At 41.1% G+C, this 21705-nt stretch overlaps 1 long non-coding RNA gene across 3 annotated transcripts; it reads right to left on the bottom strand.

The window, feature by feature from the left end:
* Positions 1 to 793: 793 nt before the first annotated feature.
* Positions 794 to 20222, bottom strand: LOC309337438. Of its 3 annotated transcripts, XR_014154299.1 has the most exons (5): positions 19664 to 20105; positions 17148 to 17259; positions 15466 to 15578; positions 1173 to 1301; positions 794 to 1038 (listed from the first exon to the last, which is right to left on the bottom strand). It is a non-coding gene; the product is annotated as an uncharacterized lncRNA (long non-coding RNA). The 3 variants fall into 3 exon arrangements; XR_014154298.1 differs by lacking the exons at positions 794 to 1038; positions 1173 to 1301 and adding an exon at positions 20152 to 20222 and having other exon boundaries at positions 15205 to 15578; positions 19664 to 19761; XR_014154300.1 differs by lacking the exons at positions 794 to 1038; positions 1173 to 1301 and having other exon boundaries at positions 15205 to 15578.
* Between the last annotated feature and the right edge of the window lie 1483 nt (positions 20223 to 21705).

Genomic DNA, 21705 nt, shown 5'->3' with positions numbered 1-21705 from the left:
CTATATTTGGTTGCCCATTCAACATATGTCTCTAGATGTACACATCACTGAAAGCCATAGATATAGTTACAGCTGGGTGCATATTCCAATGCTTATTCCAATGGGCATTCCATTTGCTTTTGCAGTTCGTATAAGCGAGGCTATCCAAAACCCAGGGTTCCCATCAGTATCTGACTAGATATAAAAGAAGAAAACTACACAGAACTAAAGGGACAAAACCTGGTAACAACCAATCTTTTACTGCAGAGGAGGTTAACCCCTCCTTACTAGGGCCTGCACCAGCTCCCTCAGGTGATTTCCTATGCCCCCTTTCCCAATACGCCTAAGAACTTGATGGCAGCAGTGGTGCATTTGTTTATACATTCATTTGTTCCTCAATTCCGTTGGATTCTGGTGCAATATAATGGAGTATGTGGCATATGTTTCTGATGCAGAGGAAATAATAAAGAGGGGAAATAGAAATGTGGGGAAATTGTGTTCAGACATGGAATATTATCCTGAAATGGCCATCTGGGGCCACAGGTTCAAATCCTACCTCCCAGAATTATGAGAGGTGTGCATGGAGGTGGCCACATTTCACAGCACATGCTTTTTGACCAGTGGCATGTGACCCACAAAGGAATCCTAGGTGTAAATGTGGCCAAAAGCTTTGTTTCTCTCACACACATCATGTGCATGCACACATCCACATGCACAATCCATAGTAATATTGTCAAATCAGAATACAAAAAAAAAACTGCTGGGGTCCTTCAGCAATTATTTAATATTATGCTGTTTTAGAATAAAGTATCTAGTCGAGTGTTTTTTAATTTCCCCCCTCATGTAAACAGTGCAAACGAAGCAGATAATTTAACTTGTTTCATATGTTTCCAAGAAGTTGTTTTGAAAATTCTCCAAGCACAATTATATTTCTATAGTGCAGAGATTCCCCCCCCCCCAGTTCCAATTTTATGGCAATTGAACCTTGTTTGAAGAAAAGATGATCAATTTTCTTTTCTGCTGTCCTTGGAGAACTCAAGTATGCCTGAAGTTAAGGTTCTTTAATGAGAGAAGAGATTATTAATGCTTATTTAGGGAGCCGACACACCAATTTTCCAGATACAGATTGCAGAAACAATAAATATAAATATATAATGATGAATGCAATATATAACAAAATGGAATATAATTACTTTTTGTAGGGGGTCACCCACAGTTCTTGTAGATTCACGGGCATGGACAGACAGGCATTATATACCCCTTGGCAAATTGATCCACATAGATAAACCTAACTGGTAGTGCTGCAAGTCACTACAGTCTCCCTAACAAGGGATAAAGAGATTATCATTCTTATATGCTTTTATGAAAATAAGTTGAATAACTGGATTTACACCCAAATTGTATGTTTTGGACTGGAGTGTTAAATAAATTACTTGGGAGTAAGCCCCACTGAATTCAGCAGGACCTGTTTCTGGAAATGATAGGGAATGGCATACATATCACTTATTGTTAATCTGTCACTGGCATTTCCATCACAGTTCCCTTTTCTCTCTCTCCCCCATTTCAGTTTTTTGTGTCAGATAAATTTAAGTGGCAAAAGGCAGCCAAGTAGTCAGTTCTGTAGGTGGCAATGGATAATCTGAAAGGTGGCAGAAAGACAAGCAGTAATAGCATCAACTTTCAGAAACAGAATCTAGGTTATAAGAACAAGCCATTATAAAACTAAAATAGTCTTCATACTGATGTATGACACTTTAGCCAACGTGATGTGTTAACATACATTTGAAACACACCTTCAGATTCTTCACAACTTGTACCAAAGTTCATAGTAGTTAGCTTTTCATGAACGGTTAATGATTCCGTGGAAGAAAAGGGCAGCATTGCTCCTTAGAAAGAAGTCTTACATGTTTTAGAGAGGAGGATCCTTAGCTTGTCAAAAGCTGCTCAGATACCCTTTCCCTTGTGGTTTTCTGAGGTCTTTCACAAGAAATTTCATCCGAGATTTGATTTGTCTTTGAGTTCAAAAGCATCTGAACTCAAAAGACAATGATTCATTGTGTTAACAATTGTCTCAATGACATTTTGCCATTTCCACGGATTCAGAACATGAAAGAAGGGTTGTCAAATCACCATTTGTGATGTAGTGACCTTCACAGCTAACCAGGCATGGGGGCTGATATGCACAGGGAAGGCTGGCACTCAGCCAGATCCATGGAGATTTCCTTTTTACTAAGCAACTACATGGAAGGGTAGAAAACAATAAAGGAAAACTGTTCATCCCATTGTATGAAAGTGTGGGGGAGGCAAACATAGAATATTCAAAGCACAGAAATTAAATCTTTGCAAAATAAATGTAGATGTGGAAGGTCTTGTACCCTATCTCAAGTCCTACCTTGACCCCTGGTTCTCCACCTTCTAGAACTGTCCTCAAAAGTGCCAGTGGAACTGGTGGAAAGCCCAGAGATGGCAGAGGAGCACTTGCATGGATGCCAGGAGTCTTGTGTTTTAATATTTTGTTGGAAGCCACCCAGAGTGGCTGGGGCAACCCATTCAGATGGGTGGCATATTAACAACAACAACAACAACAACAACAACATTCCTCATCAGGGATCTCCTCAAGAAGAAAGGTCTGCTTGAGAGGAGGGAGAAGAATCTGCTACCATCAGTGATCCAGCAGATGACCAAGCAAAGGAGGGAGGATATAAGCTTCTCATTGGCTACTGAGTCTTTGCTAGAACTTTATTGCATAGCTCCTGCTACAACTGGCGGTCCTAGAAATGAACACCAGTAAATGAAATGGAATGGATTTTTGGGGTGGTGGTATTGCTTTATTAAGTTCTTTTTACTGCTTTCTTGGTTTTTCTTCATTAATACTTTTTATTGTTAGCTTTTTTGGTTTGCTTTTAAGAAAAGTGAAGAAAGCACACTTAAAATAAATAGCTGTCCTATAGTTCTTGTGAGTCACTCATCCACACCACAAGCAGCCTTTTTGTCTTCTTTGAAAGTGTGCATTTGATGCCCAAGGAGAAACCAAAGCATACAATAAGGGACCAGAAGACTTGACTCCTCTTCTACTTTCACTGGTGTATTATTAAGCATCTCCATTGGATCACATTTAGTTCTACTTTCATAATGGGGGGAAGGTTAATTTTCTACCTTGTCTCAGTAATACAGCATGGATGTATGAACATCCACAACTGTTTTCCCTCTTCTTTCTCCCCTTCCCCAGTCCTGTAATGTCACAGAAATCAAAATTGACTGACTCCTTGTAGTCTGCAGAAAGAGGATAAGAAGCATCATTTGTGGGGGAGGAAGAAGACTGTCTAAAGCTTTTTCTTGAAGAAACCTGGACCAGTGTTAATTAAAAAGCCCCCCAAAAGTAGTCGAAACCAATTACTCATATTTTATTTTGCATGTCAAAACAGTTTCATGCCTTGGTGAAAGGTTCAACTCACTTTTTAATGCTTCTGAACCTATTAGTCTATCCTTAGCAAGTCAGCCTCCCCCCAGTAAAAAAAGAACAACAAAAACAAAGGAACAGAAGAAAGGTTAAATACTAAATTCTTAACTCAACTTTAAAGTCAGATGTTTCTGAAACATAGTGGAAAGGCCCTCTGTGGCCATCACCCCAGGTTTAATAAGTGTTATTTCCAACATTGGTGACAAAATGCAATTATGCTGTTGAGACAGGTCTGAATGAAAGTCACCACATGAAATATTAACATCCAGCTGCCGTTGAGCTGCCATTGTCTTAGGTTGATGAAAAACAATAATCCCATTTCAGTTTCAGAGGAGTTTTTATAAGAAAATCCTATTTAAAAAACTGAAAAAGAAAAGTTAACATGTTTACTAAGACAGTCTATGTTCAAACCTGGCTGGGCTGAATCATCACTGGAGATATTAAGGAATGTGGGTATTTATCCCTTTGCTGTATTCCAAAAGGGAAATGAAAGTATCTTCTCAACCCCCAGGCCACTTCCTACGTCCTTTGCCATTTCTGACCACTAACTAGAGTTTACTCTGTTCTACCCTGGGACTTGGGATGCGGGTGGTGCTGTGGGTTAAACCACAGAGCCTAGGACTTGCTGATCAGAAGGTCGGCGGTTCGAATCACTGCGATGGGGTGAGCTCCCGTTGCTCGGTCCCTGCTCCTGCCAACCTAGCAGTTCGAAAGTACGTCAAAGTGCAAGTAGATAAATAGGTACCACTCCAGCGGGAAGGTAAACGGCGTTTCCGTGCGCTGCTCTGGTTCGCCAGAAGAGGCTTAGTCATGCTGGCCACATGACCCGGAAGCTGTACGCCGGCTCCCTCGGTCAATAAAGCGAGATGAGCGCCGCAACACCAGAGTCGGTCACGACTGAACCTAATGGTCAGGGGTCCCTTTACCTTTACCTTTACCTTTACCCTGGGACTGGAAAAAAGAACATTTTATCACAGGAAAAAAGACTCCAAAAGATTTAAACTAATAACCTCTCATCTTGCTTCTCTTCCCAACTTTGGATGTTGGAGAATTCCAGGGGAAACAGGAACAGAAATGGCTGATGTTTGCTTATTCCTCCAATGTCCTGATTCCAGTGAATATCATTGCCCCCCCCCCCCCCGAAACAGGGTAGAATGGAAATCGATGTCTTCCAACATCCCTATTCTCAACACAGCTTTTCCAGTTCTTCTTTTCAGGAAAAAATAGTTAATTCTTTAGTACAAACAAATGTTTCCAAAACATTTTCAGCGTGCTTTTCCAAGGAAAATGGTTGGCCCTTATATCTTACTTATTGGTATTCCCACTTATATGGTTTTGCTTTCAGCTGTGAGCAGCTTGTGATTGCTTTGTTTCATTTGCTTTTGTAAAAGGTTCATTAACCATGTAAATTTCACATAATACTGACCTCACCCTTTGGGGCGTATGTGAGGAGACCACACAAGTGAGAAATGAAAGCAGAATAACACTTTGAGAAATGAAAGCAGAATAACACTTGGAGAAGCAAGGGGTTTTGCTTTGAAACAGCTTTGCCTGTTGTAAGCGAGATAATTTCTCCTTGCAAATGAGATGTAATCCAATGCTGATGCTATCAGTAGTTGGCTGTAAGATTAAAATATTGTTTAAAAACCACAACAGCTCTGTACAGTTGTGCCAGAAATGAAAATAGTAAACTTAATCTCAGCTTCAAAACTCCTCACCTATCCTCAGGGGTAGTTCATTGTAACCCATTCCCCATCTGGCATAGTAGTAAGGTGGCCACATCACCATCAAAATGAGGGATGAAGGAGGGCACACCAATTTTTATAATATCTGCAGTTGCTAATTTAGATGTGGAGATAATTTAGAAATAATTGCTATAATTTAAATAGACATCCATGCCATTGTGAGGAAGACTGTGACTATGCGAAGTGACTGCTCACTCAGCCTCTTGTCCATGAGATAGCTATGGGTGAACAACTTCAGAAGAGTATCCTTCTCCTTAGGGTGCTTTGCCTTTGAACTGATCTAGATAGCTCTTCCAATAGAGGACTTCTTCAAACAGAGGACTGTCCTGTGGCAAATGGGAGATTGTACTCTGCAAAGTAGGACAAATGGCTATCCTACTCCATGCAAGCATTTTGGTGCATAACATTTTAGACCTCTTTTTTCTGGATCTATCCCTTTGTGCTGTTTATCGAAGTTGTTTGTCACACTTGCTGTCTGCACAAATCAAGGGGCTTATGCCTTCTTCCCTAGCTTTCTTACAAATGCACTTCCAGTAATGAGATTTCAGTAAACGCATTAGTGAGATAGGATAACTATCAGTAACCACAACAAAAGCCAGATCAAATACAAGGTGCAATCTAACTGGGAAACATGTAAACACTTAAATGAGATCTTGGCATCAATAAGGGATTTCTTGTTCTACTATAATTATGTTATAATGGTGAAAGTTGCCTTAGCATGAAATGGACATTGGAATAAATGCAGCACTTTTGAAGAAATATATATGTATGTATAATCTCTTTCATCAAAGACTGTGAAAGACATGCAGAATTACTGTTTTGTACTCTGAAATGTAGGTATTTCATTTGCAAACGATATTTTGCTCACTGCCACTTTAGCCAGAATTTTAGAGTGAAATTGTAAAACTGAGTTGTTCTGTCTATGTTTTAAAAAATATGAATGGAGTTTCCCCCCCAGTTTGCTTCCCCTGCTTGTGTTGTCTTTATCTCTCTGATGTGACACTTTTATCATTCTGTTAGTGTATAAGTGAAACCTTTCACCATTACTTTGATTATGTTTATGTGGCCTCCAAAATATTTGCAACTCTGTTATAGAAAGGACACCCATGTTGAAACACAGTTGTGGTCAATGTATTATGCACAAACAAAAATGTGCAAGGTGGACTCACACGGATGACAGGGGCATCTGAATGAGAGCCTCTAAAGATGACCTCATTGCATAGACAGGTTGATATGAGGATAGACATTACCTTACATTTGAAATTTCTGGGGTTTTTTGTACAGAAGAGTCCTCTTCACACATCAAATCAAAGCAAATTGTATCACAGAGTGTACACAGCAGATACCTGCAGGCCTCACAAGAGTATATCTCTAAACCATTAACATTTTTAGGTGCATACTTAAAACATTCTCAATATCCTGAGTGATTTCAAGTTAGGGCTCCTTCAGATGACCTGTTTATCTAGCATTCATCCTGATTTGCCTATGCAAAACTTGCTTATTTGTTTATACAAAAGTATTTATATGCTGCTTGTTATAAGAATTTTAAGGTCATACTGTTCATAACTGTATATATATAAACCACAAGTCTGAAACCCCACAGAAAAGGTCCTGAACAAATTGACTTCAAATATTTCTCTGGACGGTCAAAGTGGGAAACCTTGAAAAAAAGAAAAGTTGTGCTAGGGTAACAGAGCCCTTTAGTCCACTTTAATTGCAGAAAACTTAATTTCTGGCATGCGCTTGAATTCCTCCCAAAAGATAGTGACAGTCTGCAGGCACTCTTAGTAAACTGTGCTTAATTTCTCAGCACCCGCTACTGACAGTGCATGGCTACATGTTGCTGACATAGGAAGTCCTTACAAATGCAGTAGACAAAGGCAATATCCAAGAAATGCATTCTAAATGCTGCAGTGTTACAGGGACATTTCTGAGACACCCCCTCCCCACTTCTGCATGTTTTCTTTGTTTACAATGGGTTAAAAATGCAGGCTTCCATTTAAATGTCTTATTTAAAGCCCTACTGGAGAGTTGAGAAACTGTGCCAGACACTTTAACAAATCTGTCCAAATATTCACAGTGTTACTTATCATTCTCACATCAATTAAATATGTGCTAACTGTAATTATTTCTGCTCTGCTTCATTATTTCCCCTCAGCCTTACTAATAAACTGCTCTAGACCATCCAAGTTTGCTTCCCCACCCTCCTTTTCTTATTAGGGCTCCAACATACATTACAGTAAGGCAATCAATATTCCAAGGTAAGAAAAACACGGCATGTTACACCCCATGCCTTTGCAAAATGCATGAATGTTCACTGTGACCCTCTCCAGAACTGTGTTGGAAATTGGTAATGAGTGATAATTACTACATTATAAGAAGAGCAGCATGAAGAAATTACAACTCCACACTATGTTGCTGCTTGCTACGGATACAGTTCCTTGTAAGGTAAACATGTTTTATGGTGGCTAGTAACTAAACTAAATCCTGTCACAGATATATCAGTGCTCTAAGCAGAAAATCCAAATGACAACAGATGGGCATCAGTACCTCCAGTGATGGAAAAATATTATTATGCTATTATAACAAGCCAAATAATTGACAGTTTGCTGCTCTTAAATGGTACCAGAAAACTGTCATCTTATCCTAGCTAATGATAAGGACAGCCTGTTATTTTTGTTTGCATCTTCAGCAGTCCTACATAACATGTTCCTTGAGTTATATAATTTTTAGAGCATAGGGTTACAATTGGATTGCAAGAGAGCTGAGAATTCTCTTTCTGCCTAATTTTTGCAGCCAGGCCCATTACTTAAAAGATATGAAGCCCAGATCCAAAGGCACAAATTTGGAGAAAACTTGCACATGTTTAATTCTTTCTTCAATGGACATTGGAACTAGAAAGTTGATGTGTAGCTGCTGTGAAACAACTTTCTATGTCCTCCATTCCCCTGCCCCACCACAGACATTATCTTCCAAATAGTATGGAAACCTCCTATACAAAGCAATATACCAGACATGTAATAAGAATAAACCCCACTCTGTGTTTGCAGCCTCAGCCATCAATGCAAAAACAAACAAACAAAAAACCCACATGAAACAAGCTAGATTTCCCCAGTTTATAATGAAAAGGGAACTGGGTTGATCTCTTTAAAGAAAGAAACTCAAGGTCAAAGAAAAGGGGGAAGAAAATAAAAACACCTATTCCTGCTTCAATACAGTTCCAGAAAGGATTGATGGTGGCAGTCTTGTGCCCACTTGCCTGGGTGTAAGCTCCATTGAACTTAATGAGACTTCTGAGTGGGCATGCTTTTCAGAAAAAGCAAATTATTATATTCCCTCTGTGCTTATCCAATCTGATTTCTGTGGACAGGTGTGGTTATTTGTGATGTACTGTTGCTGATGAGTGAATGGAATGATGAGGGGATGAGTGAGAGAGTGAAAAACACTGGACTGAGCAATGATTACCCTGATGTGTGCTAACAGTTGAACACAAGGAGGTTTCTACACATGACCCAAGCTCACAAAGGGAAAAAAAGAAAAGAAAAGAAATCTAAACATTCTGAAGGAATGATTTGCATCCTCATCAGGTTGCCAAACTGCCAGAATGCAAAATTGGTAGGGTGGTAGATAGGAAAATTTGCTTGGAGCCCTGGCTTATATGGACATTTGAACAATGGTAAAACCTTGACTAAACTACATGACTAGTTGTCAGCTGTTGAAGGGAGTTTCAGTGCAGCAGCATCTGCAGGGTTACCCCCGGTCTAGCTCTTCTGTGGCATTTGATGCTGGTCACTCTGATCTGTCAGGCTCCTCTTCTTCTAGGCTGGAGCCTGAGCTACTGCCCAGGACAGGTGGCATGATAAAGAACACCTATCCTCACAGGTGGCTATGTGGACCTCACCTCACTAGTTAATTTAGGTACTCAACTCATTCATTTGTTACTTTCTATATGTTGTCCTATATGTTGTGGTGGGTAGTTTATTGATTTCTGATGTGAGAGATCCAGGTTCAAATATTTCCTCTGGGCAGGACAATGAGAAATGTGATAAAAACTGTACAGCACTTTGTACATTGGAAAGTCCTATAGAAATGATTAATATTATCAAACAGAGACAGCTGTGGGAGCAAGACATGATTGAAAATCACACAGCCATTTAGGTACATTGAAAATGGTCCCTATATTGCATTTATGTCAGTTTTTGCTCCAATAAACTCTGGAATCCATCACAAGTATTTTCATAGTGCATCCATCATAATCTAGTTGCAGTGTGAGCAAAGTTTTCTTGATGAAATAATCAATGAGACACTGATTAAGTTTGCCAAATGTCACTTGACCCAAACCCTGGCATTGCTGGGTGAGCTTGCTTTATGTGACAGCCATTGTTACATGAGAGTTACCTCCAGTTCCAACATAGTTACTAGGTAGATACTAGCTATTGGATAGACTCACTCACTGGTCACCAGTAGTAGGTTCACTAAAAGTAATTACTCTTTCCCATGGACAGCTGCTTCCTGAAGCTATTGAAACAAGATATCCTTCATTAAATGGTGAAAGCTTTAATGATATTCCTAGCTTCATATAATTATGAAAAAAGTATGCACCATGAGAAAAGTTTGCATCCGCCTTGCCATTCTGATCTGATACCATGACAGATCCAACTAGTATACTCTGTTCAGCGTACAATACTTATAAGGAGGTAGCTTACAAGAAACATTAAAACACATTGAGTTGTACGGAACCAACATTTACTCAGACTAGAATGGTTGATGGTAGATCACTCTAGGGATGGGAAGATGGAAAAACCCTTCCAAGAGGTGGTCCATCCCTGACTTGCTAACTGATTAAGGCTGATTGAGGCACCTCCTAAGCAGCCTATTTCATTATATCAGAGATGGGGAACATTAAACTTCTCATCAGCACAAACCACCATCTCCAATACAATGGTACCTCGGGTTACAGACATTTCAGGTTACAGATGCTTCAGGTTACAGACTCTGCTAACCCAGAAATAGTACCTAGGGTTAAGAACTTTGCTTCAGGATGAGAACAGAAATCACGCGGCAGCAGCGGGAGGCCCCATTAGCTCAGCGGGAGGCCCTCAGGTTAAGAACGGTTACAGGTTAAGAACAGACCTCCAGAATGAATTAAGTACTTAACCCGAGGTACCACTGTAGTTAGGAATGATGGTACTTGTAGTCCAGTAAGAAGTGCAGGGCTTCAGGTTTCCCATCCCTGCATTGTGCAGGTAGGGAGATACACACCATAACTTCAGATTCGGCACTGTCCTCAGTGTCAGTTTCTTTACATACCCCCAGCAAATGAATTAAACCCATTCATGGAGAATGCCTGTCAATCGCTATTAACAGCTTAAATCTGGGCACCAGGTGCTTGAACAAAAAATGGGGTATCCATTCTAAGTTTCCCTCTGGATCTAGCTACAACTGAAATATAATACTGGAACAGATGGTCTTTGGTCAGATATATGAAGGAAATTATTAAGTTCATAGCACATACATGTATACTATACTACAAATATTGCTGATGTTTAACATAACTGTTTTGTTTTGTTTTGAGCTTCACATCCTTGAATTCTTGATACTAGCTGAGAAAACAACATTCTGGCTGGTTAGGATTCACAACTCTGTGTTCCCTTCTGTTGTCAGGTTTGCTAGCATTCCTGCACACCTGTCTTGCACTTGTAGTGGCAAAGAAGCTAATTTGGGAGGGATTAGCAATACTACTCTTGGGATCTTAACTGGAGCCCATTGGGAACACACAGGCAGAACTGCATTGGCTAAGGATACCTGACTAACTTTGGAAAGCATAGAACTGCCCAATATGGAAGCAGTATTAGTTTGCCTGCTTTAACAATAACCACAACTTTGCAGCAATTGTGTGTGTGTGTGTGTGTGAGAGAGAGAGAGAGAGAGAGAGAGAGAGAGAGAGAGCACACAAAAAAATATGGGAAGAAGGTATCACACACCAACATAAAATGATTTCTGAAGGAACAAAATGGTTTTGCAGCTTGAAATGCCACTGCTGAAGCATACAGAATAGAAAGGGTTAATAATGGATTGCACACGTTACCCTACCCATGTGTTACCTAGACCATAAACTTCACAGATAGAGAAGAGAGAAAAGAGAGGCAGAATATAGCTCCATATGGAGTGATGGAGAGGAATCTAACAGAGCAAATCAACCTCCTGATCTGCCATGCTGGAAAAGGTCAGGATGGGGCCAAGGTGTCTTTCCACACAGCTCTGAAAATCTCTGCAGGCCTCCACTATTTGTGTGGAAGCTGCACAGGCAAGGAGCATCTCAATATGTCTATCCAAGTGGTGTCAGAAGCAACTAGTGACAGTATCCCTGTCAGGGGGAAACCTGAAAGCTGAGAAGAATGTGGATGCTCTCTGCTGTGCAGCCAAGGGTGAGGCAGAAGACAGAATGAACCAATCTCTCCTGAAATTTAGCAAATTCTGTTCTTCAGAAAGGCAAGTTTGTGCTGTGTATTTGCCACCCAGTTGCCTTATTTACTTATTATTTGCCGCATTCAAAGGCTGCCTTCCAAAACCTTGCAACATCTATAACATTACAAATAACAAAATAATAAGAAACATAATCTAAAACAGAACAATTCTAAAAATCATCAGAGCGAGAGAAAACAGGACCAGCAGACTAAAACAATGTAAGTGTAAAAATAGACAGCAGCAAAAGCACATTCAAAGTCCATCAACAGGAAAGCATAACATAAATATCAACCTTTTGAAATGCACTGACCTTTTAGTCCCTTCCATCTAATTGTGTTGATTTAGCCCCTGGCATCTAATCTTGCTAATTTTATGTCATTCATCTCTCATGTGGAACTGATCTCTCCACTACTTTTGGTACAATATAAGATCTGTTATTTTATCAAGGATGCACCCAAAGGGATGAATATCTCACTCATTGTAGCAACTGGAAACTGGTTTCTACAAAGTCAGATCCATTGGTCCTTCTAGCTCAGTAATGTCTACACCAGTGTTTCCCAAACTTGGGTCTCCAACCTGTTTTTGGAAGACAACTCCCATCATCCCTAGCTAGCAAAACCACTGATCAAGGGTGATGGGAACTGTAGTCTGGAAACAGCTAGAAACACTGGTCTACACTAACTGGATCAGCTCCCGGGGTTTTCAAGCAGGAGTTTTTCGAAGCTCTAATAATAATAATGATAATGATGATGATGATGATAATAATAATTTAAAAAAAATATTTATATCCCACCCTCCCCAGCTGAAGCCGGGCTCAGAGCAGCTAACAACAGTAAAATAACACAGTTTACATAAAATCACAATCAATTACTTGAAATACCTTCTAAAATCAAATTAGTGGCAACCATTGGGCTAGAGTTCTATGAGGATTAAAGAAGGAGGGGGTCAAACTGTGCCTTGGCCAAAGGCCTGGTGGAACAGCTCCGTCTTGCAGGCCCTGCGGAAAGATGTCAAGTCCCGCAGGGCCCTAGTTTCTTGTGACGGAGCGTTCCACCAGATCGGGGCCATGGCCGAAAAAGCCCTGGCTCTGGTTGAGGCCAGCCTAACCTCCCTGTGGCCCGGGATCTCCAAGATGTTTTTATTTGAAGGCTGTAAGGTCCTCTGTGGGACATACCAGGAGAGGTGGTCCCATAGGTACGAGCGTCCTAGGTCGTATAGGGCTTTGAAGGTTAAAACCAGCACCTTAAACCTAATCCTGTACTCCACCGGGAGCCAGCGCAGCTGGTATAGCACTGGGTGAATGTGATCCCACAGCAAGGACCCCATAAGGAGTCTCGCCACAGCATTCTGTACCCGCTGGAATTTCTGGGTCAGTCTCAAGGGCAGCCCCACGTAGAGTCTACCTGGATTTGCTGGGGATTGAACCCAGGAACTGCTGCAGCTAAAGCGGGTGCCCTGCTGCTGAGCAATGGCCCTTATCTGATATGTGTTATTCATTTTATTTAAAATTTATATGCTGCCTGATTCTAATAAAACCTCTGAGGTGGTTTAACAGTAAATGTTGAAATTATCAGGAAAATGGTTAAAAACATTTAGCAATAATTAAAATTGATGGTAAAATAGATTAAAACATGTCCGCACCCACTTGTCCAGACAGGTTGGCCTAAGCAAAAGTGTTTCAAGCAGGCACTGAGAAGAGCACAGCAAACACACCTGCCAGGTGTCAATGGGCAAAGAGTTCCAAACTGTAGGTGCTGCCACACTAACATGATGGGTAACTATTTGAACATATAAGCATATGTTTGTAAGCAAACCCTCATTTGGTGTGTGATTTTTTTTTCTACTTAAACACGCATAGAAACACAGCTTTAGATTTATAACCGGCAACTAATTAACAAAGACAGTATGTTCTCTTGATTTAATTATTCCGCTGCTGTTGGTTTCTTATTATCATAATTGTCATGATCACTGTGTAGCCCTCACTTTTAGGAATGATTTTTTTTTTAATTGTGGGTTGTTTTTTTTAATACCAACAGAAAATCAGTAGTGGCAACTGCTCAGTCTATGAGAAATGCTTACCTTTTTTGGGTGATCAGTTAAAAATGTGTGGAATGAGTAAAAAGTAGATATTATTCAATATTAGTCTTCAGAAATGTACCTATAGCACTAACTGCTCCATTTCTGCCTGTACTGCCTTCCATTGGTGTAGAAAGCCTCTATACCAGGCATAGGCAAACTCGGCCCTCCAGATGTTTTGGGACTACAACTCCCATCATCCCTGACCACTGGTCCTGTTAGCTAGGGATGATGGGAGTTGTAGTCCCAAAACGTCTGAAGGGCCAAGTTTGCCTATGCCTGCTCTATACAGAGATAGAGAACCTGTGTACTTCAACTCCCATCATCCCCAGCCAGCATCATCACTAGCCACCACATTGGTCAATGTGATTGCAAGTTGTTTTAATGGTGTAACCCACCTGGGGACTGTAGGGGAACAGCAGGAAATCCACCCAGATTGAATATATAACTCCCTCTGCCCATGAACATGCAGTTTGTCCATCTAAGGCTTCTTCCGAATTCTGCCAACTCTGTGTGGCACTTCTAAGTTTAGTTCAAATTCTGACTTTTCAGCATCAGATCCAGACATGACTTGCCTCTTCCTCCCATCAGCCTATTTTTGCTACCCGCCATCGGAAGCAAAAAGCTCCACACATATGTTCAGAGGAAACGTTTTGTCAGGACAGCATGATTAGACCTTCAAGCATAGCACCTTATTTTTTTCCCTTTGTTACAGGTGACCAAAAGTATACTCAAGTTGTGGTTTTCTTTATACATTATAACTTAGAAAATAAAATTGCAGGCTCGGTGCCCTGGTGTTTCTTTGTCAATTCTGGGAAGAAGAGAAATGCTGTTGCTTTGCAACACTTCCACAGGGCATTTCTAAATACATTTCCCAATGTGCCAGGTGGCCCATGGCGATTTCCTTCAGTGTTCCTTCTATGAAATCAAATTAGTGTGCTTTGGAACCAGGGATATTCACAGCCTGTGGACAGCACTTCAGGTTTTAAGTGCTCATAAATGTCAAAATGTTACTGAGGGGGGCAGAGAACTTGTCATGGGGGCACTGATTCGTTTGGTGACTGTGACATGTAGTCTAGCATAGAGCTGCTCTTCAAAAGCGTGTCAAGATTGCAGGGCACCTAGGAAGCTCCTATCGCTCAAGATGGGAGGCCAAGTCATCACAGTTCCTCCTTGTGGGGTTTGGATTCTCAGGTTGAACGGATTCTACTCCCTTTGTGATCAGGAGAATAAAGGTCCTACTGAATAGAAGATATATGCTGGAGAAACAACTAGCCATATATAATAAAGGAAGGGCTTGTGGCCATGGCAAAGAGCAGCAGGAGGGACAGCGAGAACTCAAACAGTCCACTTTATGGTTTAAAATGAACAAATAGTTAAACAGTTGTTATTCCTACAGCATTCATCAGAACATGCAGCCATGTCATTAAATAACACCTAACAACAGGAAGCAACTAAAAATATACAAACAAAACATTTAGGAAATCCTGCAGCTTCAGGAAAACAGAGCTTTGAATTGTGTTTTTAATGATTAGGGTTCACGGGAGTGCAATAGTCAGGTTGCTAATCTGTCCAGTCACAAAGACAATGTTAGGTCAAGGCTTTCAACCTCAGGCCAGGAGATACATTAAGGAAGGCTATGTGTTTGTTTTTCTATAGAGAATTTACACTGAACGAGAATGGCAAATGGGCTAGACCAAGCCTTTGTTTTTTTTACCCTGACATAGAGTCATGCACCTAATTAGTTGACTCGGGTGTGATGACTGCTGGATATCGGTTGCCTCTTCAGCTGGTTTCCAATTAGATGAGCACCAGGTTTAGAGTTTTGTTTTCTGCAGCTCCTCAGGTCACTGAAAGAAAAGGTCAGGAGTTCACTTGCTCACCTGCTCATTCTTACCTGTCAAGCTCTTGGTTTAACTCTCAGCAAAAAGTGTGCACTTGAGCTGGAACAGAGTTTTTAAAAGAAAACACATTGTAACAGGAAGGACAGCAACAACAATCCAATTTGTTTCCTTGTGCGCAGTGCTATGAGAATGAGATTAATACACATTGAAGAAGAAGAAGAAGAAGAAGAAGAAGAAGAAGAAGAAGAAGAAGAAGAAGGAGAAAAAGGAGAAGAGTTTGGATTTGATATCCCGCCTTTCACTCCCTTTAAGGACTCTCAGAGCAGCTAACATTCTCCTTTCCCTTCCTCCCCCACAACAAAAACTCTGTGAGGTGAGTGGGGCTGAGAGACTTCAAAGAAGTGTGACTGGCCCAAGGTCACCCAGCAGCTGCATGTGGAGGAGTGGAGACGCGAACCCGATTCCCCAGATTATGAGACTACCGCTCTTAACCACTACACCACACTGGCTCTGGCACACATTGCTAAGCTATTGCTATTCATTCCCCTTTGTTACATTATATAGGTGTGGCATGATACAGACTTTGTGTTACTATGGATCTGTGGTATTCTGGAATAATGCTACAACCTTAGACACCACAGGGCTGAGGAACGTCTGGCCCTGTGGGACTCAGTGGGCCTGGTTTGGCTCGCAAGGCTATTTCCTACAAACCACACCCACCTGCCTCATGCATGATTTCATATATGATATCAAGTGTGGGGCAAGTATAGAAACAGTGAGGAAGGAACAATCAGGATTTTAAAAGGTGTTCTGAATTGATATATACAAGCAGGGTTCCTTGTCAACACCAATAAGCTGACCTGGAGAGAGCAAGCCTCTTTGAAAGTGGGTTCCCAGCACCCTTAAAGAAGGTTGCTATAACTCTCAAACAACCACCTCCTTGAGGATTAAAACTAATATCAAATTTGTATACCACTCTTCAGCCGAAGATCTCAGGGTGGTTCCCAGAACTGACCAAGAAACATTTTGCATTTTTATGTTGTGAACTGTCCTGTGGTCTTCAGATGCAGAGCGGTGTACAAATGTAATAAATAAATGATAAATAAATAAATCGTCTGAATTTGATGTTGGAAAAATAAGAAACTGAACGTGACAGATCCCCAGTCCCTAGTGTAACTGAAATAGTAGCAGAGATTCTTAATATAAGGTTTGCAATGAAAGAAAAGATGCCTCCTTGAAATGCAGGTGGTTTTCTGCAGATTTATCATGGTATGTGGGAACAGAATTAAACTTATCTAGGGCATTTGAGAGCAACAAATTAAATAAAAGATCAAAAGTGGCTTTGGGGTTTTCCACTCTTCATGTAAATTGCCTGAAGGTGGAGGGAATCTCATAAGGATTTGGAAGAAATGTAGTTTCTTTTCTTCCTCTATTACTTCACTTCTGTGATACAAAGGAAGAAAATCTCTTAATAAACAGAATTATTTTAAAAATGCCCTGTGGCTTAGCTGCCCAGCTAATATTTTCTCAGTATGATGCTTTGCAAAAAGGGTGACCATAACATTGTTCAATTACCTGCTTTAGGTGTTCAGACATTCCATTTCACCATGACAATATTTTCCTCTGTGTGTGCAGCCTTTCTCCCTGTCTGTTTGTGTATCTCAACAGTCAGGCAAATTCTGAAAATCTGAGCACAAGCACATTATTATTTCAGACCTTAAAGGTTGTTTTCATTAGGCCAATTTAAAGACATTTTTTCCATCTACAAATAACCAAAGGCAGCTTCCTCCAAATATGCCCAACCCACATCTTCTCATGCATCTATAAACTATATGGAAATATTCATAGCTGTCAAGCACTGCCATCAGGATTTGTGTCCCCAGCGGTTCGCTGGAGTGAGAAGCCTCAAGCCTCAGGTGATGCCAAAAGAAACGGAAAGGAATATGCGAGCCTTTTTTTATACTCATCAAGTTTTAAAATCTTGTATCATTGCCACATAGATCTGCAGCTCTGCCTATCTGTGTCCACCTCCCCTGAGCTCCTGTGGTGCAGAGGAGAAGATGCCATCAAAAGCTGAGAGGGAGGGAGTACAATATATACTGTGTTTGGGGATCTTCCAGCCTTTTTTCTGGGAGTGTCCCCCACAACTGAAGAAAGCCAAGCCAAATGCCCCCAGGAATCTCCCCAGGCCTTATCTCTCACTGGCTTTGCACTGTGCCTCCCTCAAGTGCTGGAATGTGTCTTTGAAGTGTGAGTTTGCCCCTTGCTTGCCTGGGCGGAGAGATGTGGTGGGCAACTGTACAAGCATGTCACATCCACTGCTCTCCATTTTTGCTTCTGGCCATCTCCTCTTTTGCTTCTGGCTCTGCCTTCTACTGCAGCATCTAGAAGGTTTGCCATGAGGTGATGCAGTCCTTGGGTTAGAAAGGTCTCCCCACTTCTGATCAAGGGAATAGTACTACCTTTTGATCTTCTTCAGTTTGGCTATAGAACTGTTACCATTATTCCAATCCCAACCTTAAAACACTTTGTATGCTTAGCAATCCACAAACCTCCCTTTAATGCAGGGATGGGAAACCTGTGGCCCTCCAGATGGTGTAGAACTACAGCTCTCATCATCCCTAGCTAGCACAACCCAATGGTCAGTGGTGATAGGAGTTGTAGTCAAACAGCATCTGGAGGGCCCCAAGGTTCCCATCCCTGTGGATACCTTGCTAATTCTGTTGGCCCCATTTCATGGATTTGGGAGGTAGTCACAGCTGTGATATCACTGCTTAGTTGCTTGTTGAGTTGCTTGCTTGCCTGGTCTCAGCTAACTGTCCCTATTTGTCCCTAACTGGAACCTGCTAGTGGTTTGACATGGAACATACACAGCACAAACAAGAAAGATACTGTCTAGTATTGCAACTGAGGGATGAACACAACATAATGTTATTATGCAACTAGGAAATTGCACATTGTTGTTGGAAGTAAATAGCCAACAAAGGGCTCTCTGGTCCAGACTAGGACCATACATTGTGGGAGGGGAGGCTTTAAATTCCCCTGAAATTGCCGCAACACACATTAAATCTCTCTGTAGTTCCCCCCTTTTTTCCATCATGGTAAAAACAATCCGTTATTCACACAGTTGGACCATTCTTGGATTGTATGTGTATGTGTTCATATGTGTGCATGTTTGGGACAATGAGAGCAGAGGCGGCATGGAACTTATAAATTGCAATTTTTCTATTAGTTTATGAAACTAATAGTAGCTATAAAGTGAATGGGATTATTTATATCTGCTAATCCCTCCCCACCAGTTGCCCTCTTAAAGGAACAGAAACATCCACCCAGATGGATGTTGGCAATTCATCAATTAGTAAAACAGCTCTGTGAAAAATGAAAGTCCAAATGTCATTTCCTCCCATTTCACATTTGAATGATTTGTCTCCATTATCTCAAATGAGGCCTGCAGAACATAAGGCCTGCAGACCTACTGCAGTTGTCTACCTGACTTTTTAACAGACCATTGGGAGCAATCTCTGCTACAATTATTGCTACTCTCAGTAAAGTTTAGTTCATTTAGTTCATTTATAGGCCTCTTTTCAGTGGTGCCCAAAATACAGCATCATAAAAACAACAATTTAAAGGGACGGGGTTAAGGTTTTGTAGAGGAATTAGAGAACTCTAAATTTGGAATTCAGCAAGGAAAAACTGGAGCTATTTCCCCCATCTTTGGGGGGGGGGGTGAAATAGCTTGGTTTACCGAGTCCACTCCTGTATCATCCTCAGAGGGCTGCCCATAACCAACGGGACTAATGGAAGAAAGGAGAAGTAATAGTGGTACAGTGGTACCTCGGGTTAAGTACTTAATTCATTCCAGAGGTCCGTACTTAACCTGAAACTATTCTTAACCTCAAGCACCACTTTAGCTAATGGGGCCTCTTGCTGCTGCTGTGATGCTGGAGCACAATTTCTGTTCTTATCCTGAAGCAAAGTTCTTAACCTGAAGCACTATTTCTGGGTTAGCGGAGTCTGTAACCTGAAGTGTATGTAACCCGATGTACCACTGTAATAGTCAACGGGCCAGAAACCCAAGCAAGCAGACTGACACGGGTATCTGACGTTCTTCTAACTGCAGCTTGGCATGTAGGAATCAACAGGTGAAGCTTTTCATCACGGAGGCGGGCACTGTATCACTTGCTAATGTCTGAAAATCAAATCACCAGATGCTGGTAAGGCAATCCAAGAGACGAGAAGTGGGAGCACAGAAAAGCATGTGTTGATGCAGGCAGAGAGCTTGAGTGTGAGAGGAATTAAAAGGCAACAGGTAAAAGAGATAGCAGAAATGGCAGTGCAGAGAGAACTGTGAATAAAAGAGTCCACTAAGGGGTTCTGACAATGGAGCCATCAGAATAGGACTTTAGAGGAAAAGTCCAGGGCCCCACCCTGCAGATTGGGGAGCCTTAAATGCCACTGGGCCAGTTTACCACATTTTGAAGTAATACAGTTAACATTTAAAGTGGGAGCACCTGTAAGATCATTAATCCCAGAGTCCAAAATTACCTAACGATAGCACAGAGTACAGAGCAAATCTTACAGGCAGGGTGGGACAAGTTAACAAAGAATAGGATAAAAAAAGAGAGCATTGGGTTAAAAATATGTCAGAAATGCTTTCCTACTTTACGTTGCAATTCTGCACACAACTTCCATGAGCAAGTCCCAATGAACTAAATGGGACCCACTTTTGAGTAGACATGCATAGGCTTGTAGCCTTAGGATTTAATCAAAATGTCATGGTTCTCAGTGATTTGGGTTTTGCAGCTCTGACTTAGATTGTTAGATCTGTAAGACAAGACAATTGAGAAAGTACAAGAGGATGTTAGCCACAGGACAAGCGATATGCAGTTGCAATGTAGGTTGTGAAAAGCCCATTAATCAGACATCCATGGACTTTTTTCTTTCTTTAAACAGCTCAAATATTTACTCATGAGTAGCTGTAGTGAAATGCCTGGATTTATTCCAGAAAAGGATTTGCGGTGTAACTCGCTCCACTGAGTTTCGTAATTGAAATAATGTGCAAGATAAACTGACAAGCTACTTTGGCGGAATTTATTATAAATATTAATACCCTACTTTCTCATGACTCATGCCCAAGGCATGCTTGTAAACTATTCTGGAATGAAGTAACTGATAGCCACATTACAGCTGATGTGCATTTAAAGAAAGACAAACCCAAACTTTCAGAGGACACCTAAAGTGATTAAACTGAAATGCTGCTCCAGGCTCTACTGCAAGTCCAAAAGACGTTGATAGATTTGCTTTCCTTTCAGATTAAATTGAATGTCTGATTTTAAAGTAGTTTACCTGTTCCTGACTTTGAAAGCAACATGTTCCTTAACTGTTTTTTTTTTTACTGTTGTTTAGAATCCACTCATTTTTGTGTGTTCTAGAAATTGGCACCTTGGTATGAAAGTGATTCCTGAGAATGTAGCCTCTCTGCCTGGCTCAGAAAAAAGTCTGGGTGCAAGTGTGTTTGCTTGGGGACCACAGGACTGGCATGGAACCACTTTCAGCTTCAGAGATATTTAAGGCCAGGATGACCACCACCACCTCCTCTTCCTTTCTAAGCATAGTGTTCAGCTCCCACCCCTGGTAGGCATTGTGAGTTTAACTGGCTGCCACAAAGCAACTGAGAATTTTTATTGTCCTTTTCTGTGATTTGGCTTGCAGAGGTTTTTTGGGGGTTGTTTTTGTTGTTGTTACTCAAATGTTACAGTGTTGGGTGCTGGATAATTAGGCTGATTGTTTTAATTGTCTTTGGTCACTTGTCAGCTGTGTGCAGGAAGAAGTTGAAACAGATAGTATCCTAAGGCACATACTCTGGGTGGGGTTGCGACCTTGAGAGGGCTTGAATCAGGAAGACCTACCTCCTCACTTAAGGGTGTGACAGGAGGAAAGAGTTGAAAATTAATTGTACTCTCTGCAGGGTAGGTTTGTCCAGTCTACAGGCTTAGGAACTGGATAGAGTTTGAGGATACTTCCTGCACATGATTTCATTTTGCCCCTATGTACTTCCAAAAAATAATTATTCTAGAGAATTCACCAGCATGATAAATCCTGGTGATCTATAAAGCTTTGTTTCTCATGCAGA

This window comes from Podarcis erhardii (assembly GCF_964252035.2).
Source record: "Podarcis erhardii genome assembly, chromosome: 1".
Lineage (NCBI taxonomy): Eukaryota > Metazoa > Chordata > Lepidosauria > Squamata > Lacertidae > Podarcis > Podarcis erhardii.
Note: the sequence above shows the minus strand (reverse complement) of the source record. Positions and strands in the feature narration are given on the sequence as shown.